Here is an 8,595-nt window from a genome sequence, read left to right as displayed (position 1 = left end):
GTCTCTACTGGGATTTTTTGGGGGAAATTTCCACAATGCTTCGCTGTGGGGGAGAAATCCCTGGCTGCAGGACTGCGGACACCAACTGGGATATACAGGTTTCATCTGATTTCTCTCGGGGTATGCTGGCGTCACTGGGATGGTACTTCATTGCCCATTGTGTGTTAGAAGCAGCACTCACTTTGGGAGAGGAATTTCCTAAGCTCTGCACGTCTCAGTGAGAAGCAGCCAAATTTCCCCGTTAGAAAGATTCCCTGAGAAAACAGGATGGAAAACCACCCCATGGAAGCACGTATCACCTTCCCTGCGGCAGCCAGCTATACCTCAGCTGGCTGGGCTAGCAACGCAGCGAGAAAAATGTTTGTGAGATGCTGCCCCGCTACCTAGAAACGCGTATACATCTCCGATATGATCTGTACTGCTCGCCTCACAATAAACCAATATATTTTAACTACGACCCAAAATGTTGCAAAAGAACCTTTTGAGTAAGTCTCTTTGGTGCAATACAGATACGTCAGCGCTGATTGTTATTGTACATGTCAGGGCTGTTGAAGCGCGGGATAAAGAAGGCCATTGTGCTCCCACGGAGGGGACAGCTCGGATGATTAATGACTGTTCCTTCAATTCTCCAAAGAAGAGATGGAAGTCGGATAAGGCCTCCACTGGCAGTCAGGGCAGAGCACCAGAAGACATACCCGGAGCTACAAAAGGACAGGGCTGTGCACAGAGGGACAGGATCAATAGGCAGCAGCCTGCCGGAGTGCCGGCAGCTTGCCGACTCCATGCAGGAGCGGGGACATGCTGCCTAACACTGGGGCTTGTGTTTGCTCCTCTCGCCTCCTTTGCAAATCCAGGGTTTATCTTGCAGCTTTTCTGCCTCAAAAAGTGGTTCTTTGGAGGGTGGATGGTTGACCATTGAGTAAGACAAATGGCGAAAGATCAGGGAAATTGCAAATTGATCTTTGCCGAACACACACAGTGACTTTGGTACCTATTTTTTGAGCTTCCACGCAAATACCTCCTGGTCTAATTCTAAGGCGTGCCAAAGTAAATTACACTTAGTTTGCCTTAAATAAACAATGACTCTTCCAGGAAAGGTTTGTCTCTTCTGGGCACTTGCATCATTTATCATTGCTCCACTGTTTTGAGTTGGCTGCCCTTTTAGGGTGAGATGTCTCTTGGTTTTAGTGTGTGCACAACCATAGAGAGGACAAGGTCTTACCCCAAGAAAAATGTACTAAGAAGATGTCATTAGAGCTAATGAGAGTCCAGGCAGCTGCAGCTCATTAGAGATTGCCTGGGGCCAATTGTAACTGAGACTTTTAAATATACATCATAGTCAAATAAACAACATCATATTCGATCTGCAAAGTCTCTATCAGTTCCTGCCCAGTCCTTATCGCTCAGCCTTACATTTTGCTGAGAAAATGTTCCCTGTTCAATAACAAACCCAGAAGGAAACGAGACCATCGCACTTAGGAGCAATGTGCTGAGAAGTGTGTGTGTGTGGGGGGGGTGGTCCCTTCTTCTGAAAGCTCCATGTGAAATTAATTGAAGGGTAGGAGACACTCAGGCTCAAGCTCTCCACCCTGCCCACAGACAACATGGAAAATGGTTGAAGAGGCTGCAAAGGTGCTGAAGATGCACACATTTTAAGCAGTGAGCTAGGAATTCTTTTTTCTCTGGTCCTTCTCTTTGGCTTCAGGGCATGACTTTACTGTAAAAGAAACTGAGAGGTTTCTGGCACTGCTTTACATTTGTTGCCATTACGAAGCATTTAGTGAGGAATTACAGATTTACAAGTGTGGGGGTTTCATCCTCAATCAGCGGAGCCCCCATCGGCGCTTCCCACTGCCCTCCCTGCCCATGGGGGCAGGAGCCCCAAAGTTGCAGCCATGGGCAGGCTGCAGGCTTCCTCCTGTCCTCACCCCACGTGTGATTATTAAGTTCTTATCGCAATAAGGAGTCACTGACACTGGGCTGCTTTCCAGGAAACGCTGCTCCCTTAATAGGCCATTATATCTCAGTAATAAGGGCTAAACTCTTCTGGGGGCATTTAGTCATAAATTAAGTAAAATAACACCACCAATCCTGCCTTTCTCCCAGACCTTGCTAAGGGGGAAAGATGCTGCCCATGAATTCCCTCCTCTGTTGGCTTCTTGGGGCTGATACAGGGGGTGCACAGCGCTGCCAGAGTGGTGCAGTGTCCTATCCCAACTGTTGGGGTCATGTCTGGGTGCCCATAAATAATGCTGATAATAAAAAAATACATCTGGGACAGGCCATGGCTGGGTTCATTGACTCCCAGCCCAAGACCTGGCTCCCAGCTGAGGTCTCTGCACACTCCCTTGACAAAGGACATCTCCAGGTCTTGTTGGTCCAGGGCCTGGGAACAGTGTGGCTTTTACTGTGGGTATCTGTCTGACTTAGGGCACAGCATCACGGGCAGGCTAATCCCCATGAATGGGCCACGGCAGCAGCACAGACACCCACCTTGGCTGGAAATGCTAAATCCCATCCAACCTCTATGGCTGTACCATGGGGTAGGTGATGGCCTGGGTGCATCAGACCCAGATGTTTCACCCAGACACCAGTCTGTCACCCAGACTCAGGTGTTTCCTGGTTGTTAGCCACAGCTTAGCCAGACAGGCTGCTGAAGCCGAGCAGACAGACCGTGGTACCTCCAGGGTACCAAACTCCCGCAGCATCCCAGGTAGGAGCCATGTCCACCCTGCCAACCAGGGGTGGTCCCTGCCCTGCACCACCCTGAACCATGTCTAGCAGAGCTACCCAGCCCAACACAAATTGTGCTAAAAATTTCTCACTCCCTGGCACCATTTTACTCATTACTGGGGATACAGCCATGCCATCCCTTCATGCCCTGGGAGAGCTGATCTCGGGGTTGTTACTGCCCGCCTGGGGCTGTGACCCTCTGTATTAGCAAGAATAAAACCATGGGCCCATCTCTGTCCAATATAGAGACCTCTGGAGCTTGGGATGGGGCAGTGTAACCTCCTACCATGGGGACTTGCAAGGTAGTCTCATAGCATGGAGGCTTGTGATGTGTGTGGCCTTCCACCATGAGAGCTTGCAAGGTGGATGGTAAGTTCTTGCCTTCTTCCTCTTGATGATGCTGAAACACAGAGCAGATTAGGACACTGAACAAATGAGGGACATGGATGGCAGCCCGAGGAAGGAGCATCTCCTGCAGCAGCAGCTTCCAGGGAAGGAGCAGATGGAAGTGGGGCTGGGACAGAGCACCTGTATCGGGTCCAGGAAAAGGAGTTTCCTGCTTGCTGCTCCCACTGAGTCTGATTTGCACTGGGGTACTGCTACCCTGGATGGAGGACCTGCTGCATCCAGCCTCAAGCACTCTGATGGGCTTCAGCAGAGCTGAAGGGAGAGGTCCTACCAGAGTGCCAGGGCAGGAACACTCCTGATGTCCTACCCAGGGCCAATGGAGCTGCCAGCACACTCGGTGCTGTGCAAAACGAGACAGGCACATCTCTGCTCCGAGGAAGCAGGGACAGTGAGGGGTCTCCTGCTCGTGCTGTGTCTCCAGCCCTCATTAGAGGGAGGAGGTACAGCTGTGCTGGCCTGGGAAAGCCCTGCAGACGCCCAGCTTTTTTTGAAACGGAAGTTGCAGCACTTCGGCTTCACTTGGCTTTAAAGTCAATCTGGTGAAAGCTGTGCAAACCCTTCCGCAGAGACCCCCCCCGCTGCCCCAGCACCAGGTATATTGATTTAATTTGCACCTGCACATTTCTTGGCACAGCCTGACCTGCGGCAAGCCAGGAGTAAATTCACTTAGGAGACTTCTGGCACAAAGCTGCCCTGAGCTCAGCCAGTGTGAAACAACAAGGGCTCAATAGGTTCAGCTTTGTGTGCAGCCTGAGGTTGGGCTGTACTTCAACCCTGCCCTGAGATGGCAGAAGAGAACAGGAGGTGTTCGGGGTGAAGGGTTTTGCTGTGGGTCATTTATGTCTCCTTAGAGAAGGTCTTTGCTGCTGCCCACAGTGCAAGGTGGAGGCTCTGGCACTGCAGGGGTCCTCCCTGGCCTCCCTGCTCTACCATCACCCTGCAGGCAGGGGTATGCTGTGACCTAGTTGGTTTCCCCTCTTCATTCCAGGCCCTAATGAGTCTGGATGCAAGAGCATCCCAGGAGCCATCCTGCTGCTGACCTCTGCTCAGGCGATGGGGACTCACAAGCAGGATGCTGATGCTTGTACTTGAGGTTTTGTGCTCAGTTCCTTTCTAATCCAAACTTTCAGTTGCTCATAACTTATGTCATTTGGGCTGGAATTTTGTAGACGTGAGCTCCCTACAATGGTATTCTTTCCTTTTCCTTTTTTTCTTTTTAACCAATTGAAAGTGTTCACCAAATCGTCTGGCCATGTCCATTTTCTTTTCTTATTTTTTTTAGTGAGCATACAGCAAACAGACTTTTCCTATTATATGTTAACATTGTAGTTATAGAATCACCTTCCCTGCTACAGTATCACGGGGGAGAAGGTCTCTGGCCGACCGCCGGGGAGCTGGCGTGCGGTGAGGGATGATGCTGTCCAACCAGGCTTGTTCTTCCCCTGCTCACCCAAACACTGATCCTCCCCAGGGCCCTCCAAGTGCCCTGGGAAACCTGAATTATGACCCTTTGATGAAGGCATTTTGCCCGAGTGCAGAGCAGTGCGTGTTCCTACTTTAGCATTTGTTTTCCTAAAGCAACCAGAGAGGCAAGGTGGGGGGGGGTGCGGGGGGGGGGGGGGGGGGTGGTGGGGGTGGTTGTGGTGCTGCTTTCTCACCTAACCCTTGTGCAGGTTCAAGTTTAAAACCCGTTTTCCTCCCAGATGTCTCAAAGGCAATGATTTCTAAGCAGAGCCAGTAAATACACATTTGCAGGTATTTTCGAAGCATTTATGTTGTTGCTCCTCATTTTCTCTCTGCTCTGAAGGACTGGAAACTGGAGATCACCACTGGTTAAACATCTCATGAGCATCCATCCCCACATGGCTCAGGAGGGCCGGCAGTGGAGACAGGCAGCACACGCATCCAACATTGTAGCAGACAGCTTTCCAAGCTCCTCCCTCCCTTCTGGTAGTAAAGGGGTTAAAGCTGATGGGGTTGAATCCCAGGGGGCTGTCTGGGGCCATGGCTGTGCAGAGCAAGGCTCCCCCTTCTCCACTGCTTGCCATGATGTCACCTCCCCGCTCTCCCTAAGGACACATTAAACGGGCCCATGTGCTAACGTGGCAGTGGGGCCAGGACTGGCAGGTGGCAGCACCTGGCAGGGGGTCCATGGCCAGGGTTGACAGAGGGTCTCAGCCCGTGGTGCAGCCCCCACCAAGGCCACATGCACTGACCAGCTGCCAAAACGCCTCGGATCAGCCTGCAAGCGAGGGGAGTCACTCTGCTCCCCATCTCCCTTCAGGCACCTCATGGAAATACGGAGCAGGCAGTGGCTGGTTTTCCAGGCATGAATGGATCATTTGATGGCTCAGGGGCTGCCTGGGCCTAGATCCAGGTGGCAGAAACATTATTTATTGGTGCTCTTCTTGGGGTAAGGATGAGCACAGGGCATCCCTGCTGCGTCTCCTCCATTCCCATCCCATCCTGCCAGGAGATGCGGGTCCAGCCCACACCCTTGCGCAAAAAAGTCCCTTCCTGTAGCTCTGCAGAGAAGAAATGCGAGCAAAGGAGGCTCCTATATTTCTCCAATTAATGTAATTAAGAGAATTAAACTTTTGGAGACAGCGAGTTTTTCATTTTCTTTTTATTTGATTAGGGAAATTCCCACTGTGAGCTTTGTGCAAATGAAACCCAGGCTCCTTTCAGTTGTTCAGTGGCCCCGGGAGGACGCGTTACCTTTCAATCTCGCACGCTAATGTGTTTAGAGTTAAAATCCCTCCCGCCCCAGGCGACCGAAGGAAGGATCCCAGAGCCTTGATTAAAGCACAGCTTCCCAAGCAAGGACATGCACACGGAGCTGCCAGGCTCACAGTGTGCCCTGCACAGCTAGCCAAACCTCCACATGAGTACCAGGAGATGCCAGTGTGTCATGCAGCTCCCACTCTTCTGGTGCAACAAAAGCCAAGGAAAAGCAGGGAAACCCTGGGATTGGGTGGCTGGTCCATGTGCTTGTCTGGAGATGTAACCTGGCCAGCTTGCCCACGTGATCAACAGTGCCACAGCTCCATCACACGGCTTACAGCATAATACTGAAGAGTAGTTATTTTTTTCAGCCTATTACAAACTCCTCTCGACAAGACTGGGTTTAGCTATCAAGGTTACTGAAAATAAAAACCAAGGAAAAGTCTTTGTACAATCCCGCTGTGAGGCCTAGGGAACCTACACTATCCCACAAGCGCTCCAAAATTACAGGCCAGGTTCTCAAAATGAGATAGGCTTAAAAATCAATAAGAATAAAAAAATACATTATGGCTTTTAATTTTTCTTCGGCTGTCTGAACATTTTGGGCACACAGGGGACACGTTACACGTTAATGAAAGCTGTTATTCTCATCCAAACACAATTTCAGGTGGTCGTAACTTTGAAAACCATGGGAGACATCACCAGATCCGCGGTGGGTACAGACCTGGACAGAGAAGAACAATCAAAAACTTGGGGTAAAATGGCTCTTTTAGCCCCACTGGTGTTTCTTATAGTTTCTTGCAGCAGGAAGCACGTCTGGAGAGAGCCAAACCATCGCTTTTTTATAGTTTCCCCCAGCAAAAATCTGCTGACCCGGAGTCTGGCTTTCCGGTTCCTCCCAATTAGCATAATGAATCAGAGATAGAGCTCCAGGAACACTGTCTGGGATGGGAGGAAACCACAGGACTGCTCGGGAGGCGATGCAGGGCCGGCGTGGCCATGCAGCACGAGTACAGGTGGCCCGAGAGCAGATTGGAGGTGAGGTTTGGCTTTCCGGGTGTTTGGCACCTCTCCAGTAAAAACTGTAAAGATCCACCGTGGAAGATGGATGGGGTTATCTGGATTTAGCAGAAGGCATTAGCTCTTGTTTTCCCTCCAGCAGAGGAGTGGGAACAGTTCCCTGCAGTCAGGAGGCTAAATTTGAAGCTTTAAAGCCCATTGGGCTCACAATTAGTGCTTCTGATTATATCATTTTTTTTTTATTAGGTTAAATACCTTTTTCTGTCAATGCCTAATTCTTCCATCTTTCCCAAGGGTTACCCTGAGGGGAGAAACTGCAGGGGAATAGGCAAGGGTTGGGTGATGCCACACTGGGATAATGGCACAGAATAGGATTTATGGATGCTCTTTCAGGTCCCCTCTTGGCCCTCCATCTGTAAATAACTATAACGGCAGTGACCTGCTGGTGGTGGTCCTATGGCTGCCCTGGGCACACCATTTTGGACCAGCAAAGCATCCCCAGCCAACACGCAGGGACCGGCTGCTCATCGTGACAGCACTGGCAAACTTCCGCTTTTGGAGGTTAACAAGCACTATTGGCTGCAGCAACTACGTGATAAAACACTGCGAACTGCTAGTTGCAGGCTTCTGCCGTCGCTGCTCGGAGCATCTGTGGAAGGGAAAACTTCCCAGCGTAACAGCCACAGCCTCTTAAGTAAATAGTCTTTAATGTTGCACTGAAGGGTTGTAGTCTTAATATGTAAAATCTGTTTAGCTTTTTTAATTGTTGGATCATGCTGTGGAAAGTCCTCCAGAACTTGCCTGTTGGCTTTTTTCCCCCCGCCTTTGGTCTCCGAGGAGCCACAGCAAGGAACGCCCTCCCGCAGAGCTGGCCGTAACCCGGGGTGAGCAGGAGCCGGGGGGAGATGCCCTGAAGATGGCAGCAAGGCCATGGGCACCGCACAGCTGGGGCTGGCGACAGCGCAGGGACAGCGGGTACCACAGCGCTCCACTAAATGCTGTCTGAAGCAAATACTTCGCTTTTAAGAAAAAACAAAAAGGGTGAGGGGGTGGGGAGCAGAGAGCTGCTTTGGAACAAACGCCAGAGCACTACCCATGATCGGAAATTTCTGCTGGATCAGGATGGAGCAAATCACACCCTTTCACCGCAAAACTGCCAGGACACTAAAAGGCTCATCAGCCCCTCTGAGCTTGGTCCCTCTCTGCTGAGCTGCAGCTGAGCTTTTTTAAAGGCTGATGAAGGGTGGGATGGGTTTCCCCAATGGCTCTGGCTGCAAACAGCTTCATGCAGATGGAGTTATTTTAGGGTTTCATCTTTTCTTTGTGCTTGTAGCCCTTAGCAAGATGGACTCAGTGCTGGTCTGCAGCTGTGCAACTGATGGCATGGAGGCAAGTGTGAGCTAGACCTGGTACCTGCTTGGTTCCTGAGGGGGTTGTGCATGCTTGGATGCCCTGAGTGGGGCTGCTGGGTGCCAAGTAAATATACAATTAAAAGCAAGAGCGATCTTCCCCTGGATATCTCTTGGCTCCAAGTTAGGGAGGCTGAAGTGCCGTCAGTGAATGACAAGCTATTGCTGTGAGAGGCACAAACAAGCATTCAGGGTGAGCACAGGAAGGGAGGAGGAGGTCAGGGTGCTGCATACATGTTTTTGTTTAGGCTAAAAGTGCTGTAGCTGAACTTGTCTCCTGCCCAGGGGTGCTCAGGGATGT

The sequence above is a fragment of the Lathamus discolor genome, chromosome 3 (genome assembly GCF_037157495.1).
Source record: "Lathamus discolor isolate bLatDis1 chromosome 3, bLatDis1.hap1, whole genome shotgun sequence".
NCBI classification, from domain to species: domain Eukaryota; kingdom Metazoa; phylum Chordata; class Aves; order Psittaciformes; family Psittacidae; genus Lathamus; species Lathamus discolor.
The sequence above is the reverse complement of the archived record's forward strand: the minus strand, read 5'-3'. Positions refer to the sequence as shown.